The sequence below is a fragment of the Pinus tabuliformis genome, chromosome 3_2 (assembly GCF_031772625.1).
Source record: "Pinus tabuliformis cultivar Carrire ecotype Pingquan chromosome 3_2, CPIR1, whole genome shotgun sequence".
NCBI lineage: Eukaryota > Viridiplantae > Streptophyta > Pinopsida > Pinales > Pinaceae > Pinus > Pinus tabuliformis.
The window spans coordinates 58,178,205-58,195,404 of NC_142302.1; the positions used below are offsets into that span (position 1 = coordinate 58,178,205).

General features: G+C 37.9%; 1 pseudogene; it reads left to right on the forward strand.

Annotated features, from left to right (window-relative positions):
* Positions 1 to 3,190: 3,190 nt before the first annotated feature.
* Positions 3,191 to 4,564, forward strand: LOC149179798 (phospholipase A1-Igamma1, chloroplastic pseudogene; annotated as a pseudogene).
* Positions 4,565 to 17,200: the final 12,636 nt, after the last annotated feature.

Consider the following 17,200-nt stretch of genomic DNA (forward strand, 5'->3'; position numbering starts at 1 on the left):
TTCCCCTAAGTTGATATGATGCCAACTCACACAAAAAGGATGTTTAAGCTCCCACTATACATTTTGCATGAGCTTCAGTCACTTCATGGATATTGCATGTGGCATAGGGAGGTACACCAAAACACAACATGACTAGAATTCTATGAGATTGGTAAAGTTGGAGGAAGAAATTGACAATATTGACCCCAAGTTGACCATTCTAGCTAGGAGATCAACCAACATCTCCATATTCTATGATGAGGGTAGTGTGCAGCTAATGCAAATACCTAGAGATTCTACTCAATAATTGTTATGGTTTGCTCATTTTTTTCTTGCAAAACAGTAGTCTTGTTTGTCTTCTCATGTCTATGTAAGTCAAGGTTTTCCATAACCAACTTGTTTTTATAAGTTTCTATTTACAAGATGATTTATGTATACAAGAGAAGAATTCTATGAGATTGGAAATGTTGGAGGAAGAAATTGACAATATTGTCCCCAAGATGACCTGTCTAGCTAGGAGATCAACCCACATCTCCATATTCTATGATGAGGGTAGTGTGCAACTAATGTAAATACCTGGAGATTCTACTCAATAATTTTTATGGTTCACTTGTTTTTTTCTTGAAACACGGTAGTCATTTTAGTCTTCTCATGTCTATGTAAATCAAGATTTTACATAACCAACCTATTTTTATAAGTTTCTATTTACAAGATGCTTTATGTATACAAGAGCTTAGTATCCTCAAGGCTCTAAACTTGTGTTACTGAGGGAGACAACTAGCATAAAATTTTAGCGAATACCCTCTCTTCAAACCATTGGGTCTGCTTTAGAAAGGTCCATTTTTCCTCACACAAAAATCAATGCTACTTATGCTAGAATATGTGTAAAAATGGATTTGGGTCTTGAGTTCCGAGCTGAAATTGACTTAACTAGCAAATATTTTTCTTAAACTCAGAAATTAGATTATGAGCATGCCTCCTTGAAGTGTAGGGCCTATTTTAATATGGGCCATATAGTTGTTCGTTGTCCAATTAGGTCAAAGGATCTAAAATCAACTCAGTGGGTTGGTTCCACTAAGGGTCATCAAATTAGTTATGTGAGATAAACCTTCTCCAGCTTCTCCTCTACCTCTAATGACACCAATTTCTCATGAAAAATAGCAATATCAAGTCTCTCAAAGTCTGATTGAAGTAGATCCATTCTAATAGGACTCGAGCCTGATTCCCTTCATAACTCAGGCCACCAGACAACAAAAAGTTGGGTAGATCAAGTTGAATCTATAGGGAAAGAAGAATCCTTAGCACAAGATATTTATGGTTTGAACTAACGAGCAAGCACTCTACCTTATTTAGTAGAAGTCTTGATAAAATTAGGGAAGAAGTAGAAGAAATGTCCAATAGAATCCCAACTAATGGTCACATCGCACTAAAAAACCAGATTAATCATGTATTGATTTTGTCTCTTGTTAGGTAATCCATTCATGAAGAAATATTCATGTCAGAAATGTTGGAATGTAGTTATATAAGTATTTGGCAAGCTAAGTCAACTACATTTAAATCCATTTTCAAATAGTTCTTAATTATTCTAACTCAAATTCAAATTCGTGAAAAAAAAAAATCCTTAAATATTTTTAATTTAAATTTAAAATATATATATTAATGATTTATATTTTATTAATAATCATTCTTTCTAATTTAAAAATGAACGTTATCTTTTTAGGCTAAATTTAGCTTAAATAATTTGATAATGGTCCAAATTGATGTCCAGGTTACAAAGTGATAATTTTTTTTTTTAAATATTTTTAATTTAAATTTAAAATATATATATATATATATATTAATGATTTATATTTTATTAATAAGCATTCTTTCTAATTTAAAAATTAACGTTATCTTTTTAGGCTAAATTTAGCTTAAATAATTTGATAATGGTCCAAATTGACGTCCAGGTTACAAAGTGATTTAAAAGTTTGAGTTCTGAAACATTCTAACTACAGAATAATCTCCATTCCATTAGTGGAATGAAAAATTTAATTCTGAACCCAAAAGTGTCATATTTCATCCTATTTTTTTCTGCATTAGCTTTTTGGCCAACAATAAGCCCCATTCTTATCCTTAATTCCTTAGTTATTGGTCAAGAAACAACAACTATAGTGTTTAAAATTTTGCATATATACAAATAGACACCTTATATAAAACCCTCTAAATATTGACACATACATTTACTAAATACGTTGTCTACTGATGTCACAACTTCACTTGGACGATAGATTTCTTGCTAGAATTTCGTAAAAAAATTTCAAAAAATCATAATGTTGAAGTGTTTGAATCATTCTTTTTTAGGGTGGAAATGGATTCTACACCTTCAAAAACCCCTAGAACACCAAAAATCCCGAAGTTTGACGTAACCTAGATTTCAAAAAAATTATACCGGATTTTGTCATAATCTTACCAAAATTTCCAATTTTTTTTAACTAATCTTTGAGTCCTTTACAGTATGCGTTTACTAAATAAGGCAATGCTTGGTGCAATATTGTCTACCATTTTTTCACCCAATGGCCTCGTCAAAACTTCTAAGACATGCAATGAATTCTTCCAAACTCCCAGCCTAATACAACTATTACTTTACGTTTCTAGACCATAGAGCCTAGACGCTTCACGCATTTGATGAAGCAAATTCAAAATCAAACCAAAGTCTAGAACTTTCCAGCAATTCTTTGTAGAAACATGGTTGCAAACCTTCAAAACAATACAAAATGTTAGGCAACAAGGGTGAAGACAAATATTATCTTATGAAACATTATAAAATGTTAGGAAACAATGGTGAAGACAAATATTAGTTTATGAAACATTTTTTTCCAAACTCCTTTGTTTGGACATACAAGGGTTTGCCTATACAGTACATATACACCGAGTACATATTGGTATGTTTGACTTTGTTCATTGATTCAATATGAGTCCACGAATAGTAAGTCTGGCTGCCTCCGCGAATACTAACTCTCTCATTGACTGAAACTTATGTATTTCAAGATTGATAGATTCCTCCAGGCTCCTATATATACATATACACTGAGTGACGAATACTGCATCTTTGTCTCTCGATTCTATCTCCACAATCCTTCGCAAAGAAAAACCATTAAAAACAGCAGCCTCCTACCCAATTTGTTTCCAAAAACTGCATCTGAATTCTAATTGTAAGCTCCGAAATACGATGGTTCGATTTGCATTTCCCCTTTCTAGAAAGAATTTGTGGGCTTTACATGAGATGAAGAATCCATTGAGCCCCTCTTCCCCGCCAACAAATAATGGAGATGGTGATCAACCCGCACAGACAGGGCTACCACAAGTTGCTTATTTGTGGCTAGACATCCAGGGTGTCAACTCTTGGAGAGGATTGCTTGATCCCATGAATCCAATTCTGAAAGCTGAGATTCTCAGATACGGAGAATTTGCTCAGCTTTGCTATGACGCGTTTGATGACAGAGACTATTCTGAATATTATGGAACTTGTAAGCACCGTAAACGCTCTTTCTTTCAGAAAATGGGTTTCCCTCATTCCGGTTATCAAGTAACCAAATTTATATACGCAAATGTTGGTGCCTTACGATCCTCTTTTGGCGAAAAGTCCATGGACGAAGGTGTTTGGATAGGATTTATTGCTGTTTGCACGGATCCAAATGAGATAGAGAGGCTGGGAAGACGAGACATAGTGATTGCGTGGCGAGGAACGCGAACAGCGCAAGAATGGATGCAAAATTTTGAAGACATATTAGTTCCACTTCCCCCTACGCTAGCTCATGTGAATGGACAAAAAATTGGCGATCCAAATGTCCGAATAGAAAAGGGATTTCTGTCTTGTTATACTTGCGTGGATGAGGGTTCCAAAAAATGCAGTAGAAGCGCCAGGGATATTGTAGTGGGCGAGATCACACGGCTGCTGCAACAATACAAGGACGAGACGTTGAGCATAACATTGACAGGACACAGCTTAGGAACTGCACTTGCAACGTTAAGTGCATATGATGTCAAAGAAACGGTTAACATGCAGAGTATGCGTATACCTGTTGCTGTCACAGTGTTTGCCTTCGCCTCTCCCCGCGTAGGAAACTCAACGTTCGTCCAACGTATGGAGGAGATTGGCGTGAATGTTCTGAGGTTGGTTAACCAGCACGATGTTGTTCCGAATGTCCCTGGTCTTTTTATGAACGAGAGCATGGGATTGGCGAGCAAACTCCTCAGTTGGCTTCCCTGGACATATTTTCATGTGGGCATCCAGCTTTCCCTGCAAAACGAAAGCTCTCCCTTCTTGAAGGCCACTCATAATCTGTCCGACTTCCATAGTTTAGAGGTTCATCTCCATTTACTGGATGGCTATGTTGGGGTGAACAAATCCTTCAAATCTTCAGGCAGAGATCTAGCTCTTGTCAATAAGAGGTGTGCCTTATTGATTGATAGCCTTCATATCCCGTCCCACTGGTGGCGTGAAGAAAACAAAGGTCTAGTAAAAAATGCAAATGGTAAATGGACATGGCCTGCTAGATCTCCTCGGTCTCCCGACGCAGACTATGAACCGCACCAGATCTGACCAGATCTTATTCAGTATACTGCCCAAATTTTGATAATGGAATGTAAAAATTTACTAAAAGTGAACTTCGGTCCATGATTAGTTCAGTCCAATGTGCTCTGTGCAGCTTATGTGTTTAAACGGCGGTGGATACTTACCATAAATTTTGTAATTTAGAAGTGTGATGTCTATACTGAACTGTTTAATTGAAAATAATACCATGGCAATCATATACGGTGCAGAAACATGTCTACCTTAAGTCAAATAACAACGATCACCTAATCTGAAATCTGAGAAAGGCTCTCTCATGTTATAAGGAAATCTGAGAAGGAAGATCCTTCATCTACTAAGACGGGGTTCTCTCTCGTTATCATTTTTGTATTGCATTTTCAAACATTAAATTCAAAAGGATCCGGACTGTCAAATGTCAAATTGCACTATCGCCGAAGCCTGAATGAATCATACGATTCTTCTATGTTTTCTAAAATTAATTTATTAATTTTCGTTTTCTAAAATAAGGAAAAAGAGTTTTTCCCAGTGATTTATTCCGAGTGGTTGGCCTATTGGCGTAGCTATTTCGGAGGAGTGTTTCCAATATCTTGAGATTTGGATAAGAATTCACCAAAACCCTAATATTCATTTAATTAATTTTTATTTGGTAGAGTAATAAAAAAATATAATTTCAAAACACAAAAGACCTTTTCCCAAACTTTGAATTGATTGATTTAAATTTCCGAGTGGTTAGCCTATTGGCGTACGTATTTTAGAAGAGGGCTTCCAACATCTTGAGAGATGGATGAGATTTCACTAAAACCCTAATTTTCATTTAATAATAATGTGTTTAGTTGTTAATATCATATCGGAATGGCTGGTGTGGAGTGGTCTCTCTGTTTCCTCTCAATGGAGAGTAGTGAAGCACGGGCGTTTTGATACACGGCCTATTACTTTTCGTCTTTTCACAATCACAAACCAATTGGATATCATGCTCGGCCATGGGCTGTATCCAATTTCCATACAGATGAAAAGCACATAAATTAGATACAGGTAAATGGTAAACTGTAGAGAGCAACTAGCTCCACCTCCTCTGTTTATTGATTTTATTAATTTCGTTGTCTGGTGTAAGATTTTTGAGATACACAGATCTAGATCTGCAAAACAATAAACAAGCTTGTAAGAGAAGGAAGGAAGCGAGCAAGAATTGAGAAAAGAAGAAAAATTGATTCTACAATATTAGTTTTAGAATAAATACATAAAACAACTAAGTTAAGTTTAGTTGTACATGCAATAACTAAAGCTAACTAAAGCTAAGTGTGCTTTATCTTATGTTAATGTGTACATGTGCCACATGCAAGCAATAAGTTAACTGGAGCTAATCTAGGTGCATGTACACCAACACAGCTAGTCTAAGTGCATGTACACCAACACACCCCCTTAAGCATAACTTAGGTGAGTGTGATGCAAAATGAATGAGTCCCGGCAACACGACCATTTTAGGTACCCATATACAATGCATAAAAAGGAGGAAAGAGGGAAAACCCAGTGGGAAGAAAACCCCCCCTCAAAATATAATGCAAAAGTAGAGAAAGGACAACTGCTAGGCAGTCGTGTCCTTCACCCCGAGACGATCTCGCAGGAATCGAAACTTCTGCGCAGTGAAAGTCTTGGTGAAGATGTCAGCAATCTGCTCGGAACTAGGACAGTACTGAAGATTGATGATCCCATCATGAATGAGTTCTCTAATGAAGTGCATGTGGATCTCGATGTGTTTGGTACGCTGCCGCTGCACTGGATCTCTGCAAAACTTTAGCGTACTTTGATTATCGCACCAGATGACAGTTGGATGATGGACACTAATCCCAAGCTCAGATAGGAAATGTTGTAGCCAAATTGCCTGAATAGTGGCATTGACTGCTCCTCTATACTCAGCCTCTGCTGATGATAAAGCAATGGCAGCCTGCTTCTTACTTGACCAACAAATTGGGCCGGATCCCAAACTAAGTACATAACCGGAAGTAGCCTTGCGATCAATGGTGTCACCAGCCCAGTCTGAATCTGTGAACCCGATGAGATTCAAAGAACAATTGGCTGCATAATGAATCCCATAGGTGATTGTCCCCTGGACATATCGAAGGATGCGCTTTGCAGCATTCCAGTGTAACTCATGTGTCTCCTGCATGTATCTGGAAACAGCTCCGACAACATAGGAGAGATCAGGACGGGAGTGAGTGAGATAAAGAAGACTTCCCACAAGCTGGCGATACAATGTGCAATCAACCAATGGTGTGTCTTTGCCATTCTCAAGCTTTATCCCTGATAAGAAAGGTGTGGCTGCTGGCTTGCAGTCACTCATGTGAAATCGTGCCAAAAGATCTCTGACATATTTTGGTTGAGAAATGGTAATGCCAGAATCACGCTGATGGATCTCTAGTCCAAGGAAGAAATTTAGCAAGCCCATGTCTGTCATAGAAAACTGCTTATGCAATGCAGTTTTGATGTTAGTAATGACAGAAGCTGAACTACCCGTTATCAAAAGATCATCTACGTAGAGTACTATGATCAACAAGGAGTCAATTTTCTTCAGAAAATAAACATTGGAATCAGTTTTGAAGCGTACAAAATTTTGAGATAACAAATAAGAATCCATCTTTGCATACCATGCTCTAGGTGCCTGCTTGAGGCCATAGAGAGACTTCTTTAGTTTGCATACCAGAGATGAATTCTGCATGTATCCCGGTGGCTGCTCCATGTAGATTTCCTCCTCGAGATCACCATGAAGAAAGGCATTCTTCACATCCATATGATGCACCTCCCATCCTCTTGCTGCTGCAATGGAGAGAGCTAGCCGAATGGAATCCATTTTTGCCACTGGAGCAAAAGTCTCATCATAGTCAACACCATGTACTTGCTGAAAACCTTTTGCTACCAATCGTGCCTTATATCGACTAACTTGGCCATTTGATGCTTTCTTGGTCTGGTAAACCCACTTGCATCTCACAAGTTTGCGATTTGAAGGTAGCGGAATCAAATCCCAAGTCTGGTTCTCAATGAGAGAGTTATATTCCTCATCCATGGCGGCTTCCCATTCAGGATGCCCATTTGCTTCTGCATAAGTTTGTGGATCAGATCCATGCATCATATAAGCATGCATGGGCATGGATGGCTCCATAGCTAAGAGTGCTTGCGGATCTTCCTCAAACAGAGGGATAGAGGCAGGATCATCAAGGATATCACTCATGCTGCGCCATTTTTGTGTTGAAGGTGGTCGAGAATCTTCCGAACTACATGCAGAAGTATGATCTCGATGTTCAACAACTGGTGGTCTAACAGGGGTCACAGGAAAAGACTCATCTTCATCAGAATGCTGGTCTGAAGTTTCATCTGCATACTCATCAATGAGTGGTGATGAAAATTTGGTAACAATTTCATCTACTGGTGCATGCGAAATATCTTCGTCAAACTTTACACTCCTTTCAATAAAGAGCTCTTCAGTGTGGATATCAAGCAATCTGTACCCTTTGACTTCATCAGAATATCCAACAAACATGCATGCTTTGCTTTGAGGCTCCAAAGCCTTTCTCTTCTCTAGAGGAATGCGGGCCCATGCTCGAGATCCAAAAATGCGGAAATGACTAACTTCAGGTTGCATGCCAGTCCAAGCCTCAAAAGGTGTTCTTCCAGTAACAGATTTATGAGGAGATCTGTTCTGGATGTATGAGGCACAATTAATAGCTTTGGCCCACAATTTCGACGGAAGAGATCTTGCATGCAACATGCAATTAGCCATCTCTTTCAAAGATCGATTTTTCCTTTCAGCCACGCCATTTTGCTGTGGAGTGTAAGGAACTGTACGCTGCAACTGTATGCCTGCTTCATCACAAAGATTCTTGATATCTTTGTTGACATATTCCGTCCCATTATCTGTGCGGAGTATTTTGATGCGTTTTCCAGACTGATTTTCCGCATGCGCTTTGAAAATCTTTAGATGTTGAAAAACTTCAGACTTGAGTTTCAAGAAGTAAACCCAAGTGAATCTCGTGTAATCATCTATAAATGACAACACATATCTTTCTTTGCTCATTGAAAGCACCGGAAATGGACCCATGAGATCACTGTGTACAAGTTCCAAAGGTGAAGAGGCTCTCCATGCATGCCCCTTCTCAAATTTTTCTTGTGGATGCTTTCCAAGAGCACATCCATTACAAACACCATCTGAAAATTCAATGGTTGGCAATCCTTTGACCATCCCTTGCTTACTAAGCTGTTGCATATATCTGAAATTCAAGTGCCCAAATCTCTTGTGGCAAATCCTACTTTCTTCATTTGCATGCGTAAGTAGCAAAATAGAATCTGATTGAGGAACAAAATCAGAAAATGTATACAGATGAGATTGATCATTTACCTTGCCAGATGCAATCTTCAAATTGGTTTGCATGTCATAAATGCTCATAGAATCTGGGGTAAATTCCACTTTCCTTCCGCTGCCTGTGTGTGTCATCTGATACACTGAGAGAAGATTCACATAAAGCCTTGGAATATGCAAGACATTTTCAAAACTTCCATCTTCGAATTGCACTCTTCCTTGTCTAGTTGCTACAACTGCAGAATTATCCCCCATGAGAATGGGAGGACCTGAGTATGCATGTAGAGAAGAAAATGATTCCTTTGAAGAAGCCATATGATGTGAAGCTCCTGAATCGATGATCCATTCTTGTGGTGCAAAATGAAGAGCAATTAAAGCATGCCCGTTACCTCTTGGATCTAGTGCTTTTTCTCCAGACTTCTTCTTAGCATTCTCAGGAATGTGGTCTCCAAGATTGTGTTGCTGGAGTGTCTGTGCCATAAGATCTATAGTCTTCTTCATGCATGCATATTCAGGATGAAAACCACGGTGGCAATAATTGCACATTGATTGCCCTTTCGTTCCTTTCCTTTCCTTTGAGCCAGATGATCCATCAGGGGGTTTGGGATGTCCTCCCTTTCTTGGATCAGGATCCTTCTTCCCTTTTCCTTTCTGATGGTCTTGGAATTTGCCTTTCCTTTTGCATGCACAGTAAGTGCATGCGCTTTGGAATTTTTAAGTGTGCCCATTTTGATGAGCTTATCTTGCTCATGCATCAAAGACTGAATAAAAGAATCCAGTGAGGGCATCTTCCAAGCTGCACCACTTGCAGATCTGACTGTGTGGAATGTAGAGATGAATACTGCATACTCTGGACCAAGTTTTGATAAAATGGAAAGAATCAACTGATTTTCTTGCTTGGATTTGTCGATCCCGCATCCTTTCAGCTGAACCAACAAGGCTTTATACCTTGTGAAAAAATCTTGAATGTTCTCAAAGTTTCTCAGATCTAATGAGTTTAACTCATTTTCGAGAATGTGACCTTGCATTTCATCCTGTTTTCCAAACAATCCTTCCAAAATTTTCCATACTTCATTTGGAGTTGAACATGATTCAACATGAAATAGCAGTTCCAGAGAAATAGATAAACATAGGATGCCGAAGGCCTCGTCCATGCGATTGAAATATCTTGTTTTCTCCATTGCCGATGTTGGTTCAACTTCCGTTTCCATGGTTATTCGAAATAAGCCTCTACTTCTGAGATGAAGTTGAATCTTTGGCTTCCATTCGAAATGATTATATGGAGTGAGAATTGCCGATTGTGGAAACTCCAATTTAGACCCCATTCTTTGTTGTTGCTTCAATCTTCTGAACCTGCAAATAAAATTGCTTGTGCACTGATTACAAATCCCTGTGCTCTGATACCATGTAAGATTTTTGAGATACACAGATCTAGATCTGCAAAACAATAAACAAGCTTGCAAGAGAAGGAAGGAAGCGAGCAAGAATTGAGAAAAGAATAAAAATTGATTCTACAATATTAGTTTTAGAATAAATACATAAAAGCAACTAAGTTAAGCTTAGTTGTACATGCAATAATTAAAGCTAACTAAAGCTAAGTGTGCTTTATATTATGTTAATGTGTACATGTGCCACATGCAAGCAATAAGTTAGCTGGAGCTAATCTAGGTGCATGTACACCAACACAGCTAGTCTAAGTGCATGTACACCAACATCTAGTCAAATACAAATACGTTTTGATCTTGGAGTAGTAAATGGGCAGAGATCAGCAGAGGTGGAGTGGCACATTGAAGATATACATCTAAAATCTGAGATATAAAATCGATAATCATGATCTCAAAGAATTATCTTTAGAGCGTGGGAGAGTAATACTCAAGAAATCAACCGTTTATCGTATCGAAAACAAAGTTCTAGTTCGTAGGATAAAATTTGAAGGACCCACTTGGTGCATTCGTTTTGTGTAACTTGATGAGGTGGAAAATGTTAATAACACGAAGTCTGTTCGGTAATTAGTTACTAATAAAGTTGAACATGATTGTCAGTGACAAAGTTGGAAGCATGGTTTGAATGGTATTTTGTTAGGGGTAAGATCCTTCAAGGAGATGCGCTTGTGTTAATATGCTGGGATTGCTGGGAAAAAAGATATTTTTAATGATAGTTATGTTGATCAATCCATTACTATATTATATATTTCCCCATGTCCTAAACATATTATACAAGCCTGGATAGATAAAGCTAGACCTAGGTTTTATTTGACCGGGCAGCCTAGGGTGAGCCGAGACTTTGTGTGGGAGGTGCAATATTTTTTGTGAAGAGTCTTATTTCTTGTGTATCAAAATGATATTGGGTGAAAGGTACAAACAATTCTTCATAATTAATGGTTTTGAAGTTTTTATTTTTTATTTTTGCCCTTTTCATTTTTTTAAAGTTTTTGGAGACTTTGATGTTAGTTATCAATTGTGTCACGAGAGCAATTAGATGTCACCAGCCAGAGATTTGTTGAGATATTGATTTCAATGTTTGCTGCTTCATGATATTTGATTCCATTATCTACTAGGTGTCCTAGTCATTTCAGATTTAGTTGAATTTTTCTCTAATCATTTATTGTTGTTTATTTCTTTGTGCGTCGAGGTGGAGGAGTTGCTTGGACAGTTATGGAAATTCGGTCATATTTAGAGAAAATCCTGCAAAGATTTTTGTAAATCCAAGTTATAGTTGTTAAACTTCAAAATTTTAGGTGTCTTAGACGTTTTTGATGGTGGTGAATCTATTACCATCATAAAAAACAAGATTCAAGCACTCCCTTTACAAGATTTTTTGAAATTTTTTTCCCAGATTTCGGCCACTTTCAGCCATCCGGGCAATTCCTCCGCCTCATTAGACGACTCCATTTCTTTGTCTTTTATGTACTCTATTTTATTGATTTTGAATGATAAAAAGAGAAACTTGGTCCATCCCAATTTTGAACCAAATAATTATGTATTTTTGTCCTTAATTTTTTGTCATGATATCAATTTGCATAATACTCCAAAAAAACATGATTTCAGTTATATTACATACAAATAGTAGAGGTTGTGAGGAGATCAAGGACGAGTGGCTAAGAAAAATTTGAAGGAAAAAAACTGCCACAAACTTCCAATTTTTTTTTAGGGTCACACCTATTAGTGAGTACAGTGTGAAAGATTGCGCACCCAATCTGTGTCAGGAGTTGCGACCGAGTACCCAAAACGCCAAGATCGAGTAACAAATCTTTATTAGCACGAGGATTCGATCTGGTGGTCAATTTTTTTATTGTAGCACGAACCACGTTTTTTTTCATCGCAAAGATCGAGGAACATAATAAGTCAAGTTCACTAATCCTCTTTTGTCATAAAAAGTTCACGAGTACTTCCTTTGTCTTGGTATGGTGATTATTTAGAAAAGGAAATGACTTTCATTGTTTAAGAACTTTTCAAAATCCATAATTTAAAAAAAAAAAAAATTAAAACTGGATTTTATATATTTTAAAAGGAAAGGATTTTTGGTTTTGTTTAAAAGGTGAGCTTATTCTATTGAGAAAAGGGAAATTTCTTCTAATAGAAAGGAGATGGTGGTGTTTGATTTAAAAAGTTTTGTTTTGTTTTGTTTTTGTTTTTGTTTTTTTTTTTAAATATATTTTTTAAAAACAAAGAGACCTACATCGACATTTGAAAAAATGGCTTCCTCCAACTTTTTGCCACAAACTTTGATTTTGCTTGATAAAATTTTGCAAGCCCAAGAGTGTTCGGATACACTTCAAGACAAATAAGAGAACTGACCCAAAAAGCATTAGCAGCCAGGAACCATAATGAGAGGAATGCCACTGCATAACTAAGAAGGAAAGAACACATAGCCAAATGTTGGGTACATAACTCATTCGATGACTACCTTTGACAAGATAACCGACACATCAATAACAAAGAAGCCTGGGATATTTTGAAAGTTGGGTATCACGGTAATGATACAATGTAAAATGTAAAATTGTAGACATTGAGTGCTCAATTCGAAACCTTGAAAATGACTAACACAAAGAATGTTGATCAGTTCATGACTAGAGTCATGAGCATCGTCAATCAAATCAAACTTATTGGTGAAACCATTACAGATCTTACGATAGTTGAAAAAGTTCTTCGAATCCTACCCAAGAAATATGACATGGTTGTAACAGCCATTATGGAATCCAAAGATTTTACAACCTTCTTAGTAGAACAATTAACTAGATCACTTTTGGCACACGAAACAAGACTTAACTTGGAAAAATATTCCATGGAACAAGCTTTCAAAGCACAAGTGTTTATTAGCAAAGGAAGAGGCAGAGGATATAGAGGCAGAAGTAAGTGAGGTAGAGGCAGATCAAAACATCATCATGTAGCAGAGTAGTCCAGACCTTCACAAAACCAAACACAAAGAAAAAAAACATGGAGAAAATCTAATGTCCAATGTTATTACTGCAAGAAATTTGGGCATTTTGAACATGAATGTAGAAAAAAACAATCAAATCAACAAAAAGGCAGTGTCCATCTGCCCAACAATGACGGAGAATCCTCTGAGACAATGTTTCTTTCTTGCCATCTTTTTGAAGACACTCAGAGCAAGGACCTTTAGTTGTTGGACGGTGGTTGCAACAATCATATGACACGTAACAAAAATCTGCTTTCTTGTTTTGATGCTCCCATAACATCAGAAATTACTCTTGGAGATTTCTCTCGTATAAAAGCTGAAGGGAAAGGTAGTGCCCTAATTCTTACTAAACAAAATCATGAGAAATATATACCTGATGTTTACTATGTTCCACATCTAAAGCATAACCTCATTAGTGTAGGGCAGCTGATGGAACATGTTCATCATGTAATATTCCAAGGGACCACATGTTATATCTATGACAACTCTCCCAGCAGAAGACTGATAACAAAGGTTAAAAAAACAAAGAATGGGATGTTTCCCTTAACTCTTAGAGGTTGAAATCTCTCATAGTATTTTGCTCGCAATGTTTCAAGAATAGATGAGTCACAACTACAACATTCTAGGTATGGACTTATCCCTTTCAAGAGTTTAAGTCTACTTCAAAAACATCTATAGTCACTGGTTTAGGGCATACGTGCTCCTGTCACCGTGTTTGCCTTCGCCTCTCCCCGCGTAGGAAACTCAACTTCGTCCAACGTATGGAGGAGATTGGCGTGAATGTTCTGAGGTTGGTTAACCAGCACGATGTTGTTCCGAATGTCCTTGGTCTTTTTATGAACGAGAGCATGGGATTGGCGAGCAAACTCCTCAGTTGGCTTCCCTGGACATATTTTCATGTGGGCATCCAGCTTTCCCTGCAAAACGAAAGCTCTCCCTTCTTGAAGGCCACTCATAATCTGTCCGACTTCCATAGTTTAGAGGTTTATCTCCATTTACTGGATGGCTATGTTGGGGTGAACAAATCCTTCAAATCTTTAGGCAGAGATCTAGCTCTTGTCAATAAGAGGTGTTCCTTATTGACTGATAGCCTTCATATCCCGTCCCACTGGTGGCGTGAAGAAAACAAAGGTCTAGTAAAAAATGCAAATGGTAAATGGACATGGCCTGCTAGATCTCCTCGGTCTCCCGACGTGTTGAAAATGTAATTTCAACTGTGCAACAGTTGAGCCGTGCAACAACATGAAAACTTTGCCGACAAGAAATTGCCGATATCGCATCGGCGAAGTGGCAGTGGAGGACTTACAAAGAGGCATTCATATGTTGCGATGAGCGATCGCCGATATCGCTATCGGTGTATCGTTATCGGTGAAAACAAACAGGCGGGCTTTACCATGGGTTATGTTGCAACCCGATAACCCGGACCCGACGGGTATTCAAGATTTTGTTTGATGATTATTTCAGTTCCGCCAGCGGCCTTCTCTTTTCGTGTTTTAATGTATTTCAGACATATGTTATAATATATATATATATGATCGGAGGTATCGACCCATAGTGCGATCGGCATATCGCAATCGGGGAAACCATGGATACACAATTTTTTTATATATATGAGCGCTATGCGATGAAGCCCGGACCCGATGGGTTCCCGAAGCATAATGGTTTAACATTTGAAGTCCGTCAAAAAAAAGGAAAGAAACTTTATGTGTTTTGCAGTGCTTTTCATATATTTTCAAATATAAGAAGAAACAGAGAATCAGCGCGGAGCTGGTAAAACAAAGGACATGGAGCAGTACAACAGTAGGTGATTGCATTCAATTCTTAGTATGGCCGAAGAAGGAAACAGGTTGCAATCCAACTCTTTCACATTGAATTTCTCAGCCACCGCAGTAAATATGCAACTCAGTCGAGGACAAAAAAAAAAACCTCGAGTAGTTCACAGTATGGATCTCCATCCTCGTTCATTAGCTTATTCAAATTTTGTATGTAATCAGTTTTTTTTAGTGTGTGTAGTAGTCTGTAGAGAGAGTGTGTGACAGTGTAGAAGCGCAACAACGCAAGTGAATGTATGTGAGCAATACGCAGCAGCGTAGTATGTAATAGGAATGCACAGCAGTGCAGAATATGTTTTCTGGTTGTTCAGTAATAGTTTGAATGTTTGGCTTTTTGGAACTGCATCTGAAACAGTCTCTTGGTGAATCCCTCTGAGTGGAAGAGGATGAATTTTGTATCAGTTTATTTTTAAATACAAATCCTTTATATGTGTGTTCAATACTTTGTTCTCAGTAATTTGTTAAAAAGCTTCCCTGTGCTAAGATCTTGGAGGAAAGAAAAACAGAGCTTTGTCTCTGTGTGCATTTTATATTGTGTTTTTTTTTGGGATTTTTACAAAAAAAATATCCCCAACAGTGGTATCAGAGCAGATCCAGGCTCTTTGAATGTGATAAAGAAGCTGAAGGAAGGTTCCTTTTGTTGCAGCAGTAAATTCTCTCCAGCAAAGTGAAGTCTCAGGCAAAAGAATCCAAGGTATTTTTTCAGTGATTTTTAATACATAGTTAAGTATTGCAAGAATGGCAAGCACAAGTAATAGCATGGGTATGCAGCTCCCACTATTTGATGGCAAAAACTATGACTATTGGGCAATAACAATGAAAGCCTTGTTTGCTTCCCAAGACTTATGGGAAATAGTTGAGGATGGTTTTGAACAACCAACAGATGAAAATGAGTTTAATGGATTAACTCAGGGAGAGAAAGATTTGTTGAAGAGCTACAAGAAGAAGGATTCAAAAGCCCTTTTCTTCTTGTATCAAGCAGTGCATGGAAGCGTGTTTCCAAGGTTAGCAGCAGCTAAGACATCCAAAGAAGCATGGCAAACTCTTAAAACAACCTATCAAGGCATGGAGAGAGTGAAGACAGCAAAACTACAGTTGCTGAGGAAAGATTTTGAGAATCTGTGCATGAAGGAGTCAGACAATATTGACTCATTCTTCACACATGTAATTGGTCTGGTCACACAGATAAGAACTCATGGAGAGATACTTGAAGAAAGGAGGATTGTGGAGAAACTATTGAGGTGCCTACCCTCAAGGTTCCATGTGATTGTCACCACCATAGAAGAGACAAAGGATCTCACAAATTTCTCAGTTGATGAGCTTCATGCATCACTGATAACACATGAGCAGAGGTTGAGTAGAAATGAAAACTCATCTCTAGAGCAAGCCTTCAAGACCCAGATGTCCTTTGGAAGAGGAAGAGGTCAAGGCAGAGGAAACAAGAGAGGAAGAGGCAGAAGTCAAAACAGAGGTGGAAGGAACAGTCCAGCAAATGCTCAAGGAAGAGGCAGCAATCCAAATCAGAATCAAGGCCAAGGCAGCAGCGGACAAAGTGGACAACATCATGCTCAAGGACAAAGGTATGAAAAATCCAATGTCCAATGCTATTATTGTAAAAAATATGGGCATTATGCCAATGAATGTAGGAAGAAGCAGCATGATGTGAATAATAGATCTAATGCAAATATTACTAGAGAAAATATCAGCCAAGATAATGTGTTGTTAGCTTGTAATATGGCTGAAACAAATAGTGAAGATATATGGTTTCTAGACTCCGGTTGCAGCAACCATATGACAGGAAACATAGCTTTGTTTTCTGCTTTAGATCAAAGTGTGAAGTCACAAGTCACACTTGGGACTGATAGCAAAATTTTTGTTATGGGTAAAGGAGAAGTTAAAATATTTACAAAGCAAGGTGAAAAGAAAACCATAGCAGACGTCTATTATGTTCCTGGAATGAGATGTAACCTCTTGAGTATTGGACAGCTTGTCCATAAGGGGTACAATGTTTTCTTTGAGAATGATGTATGTACCATCATGGATAGA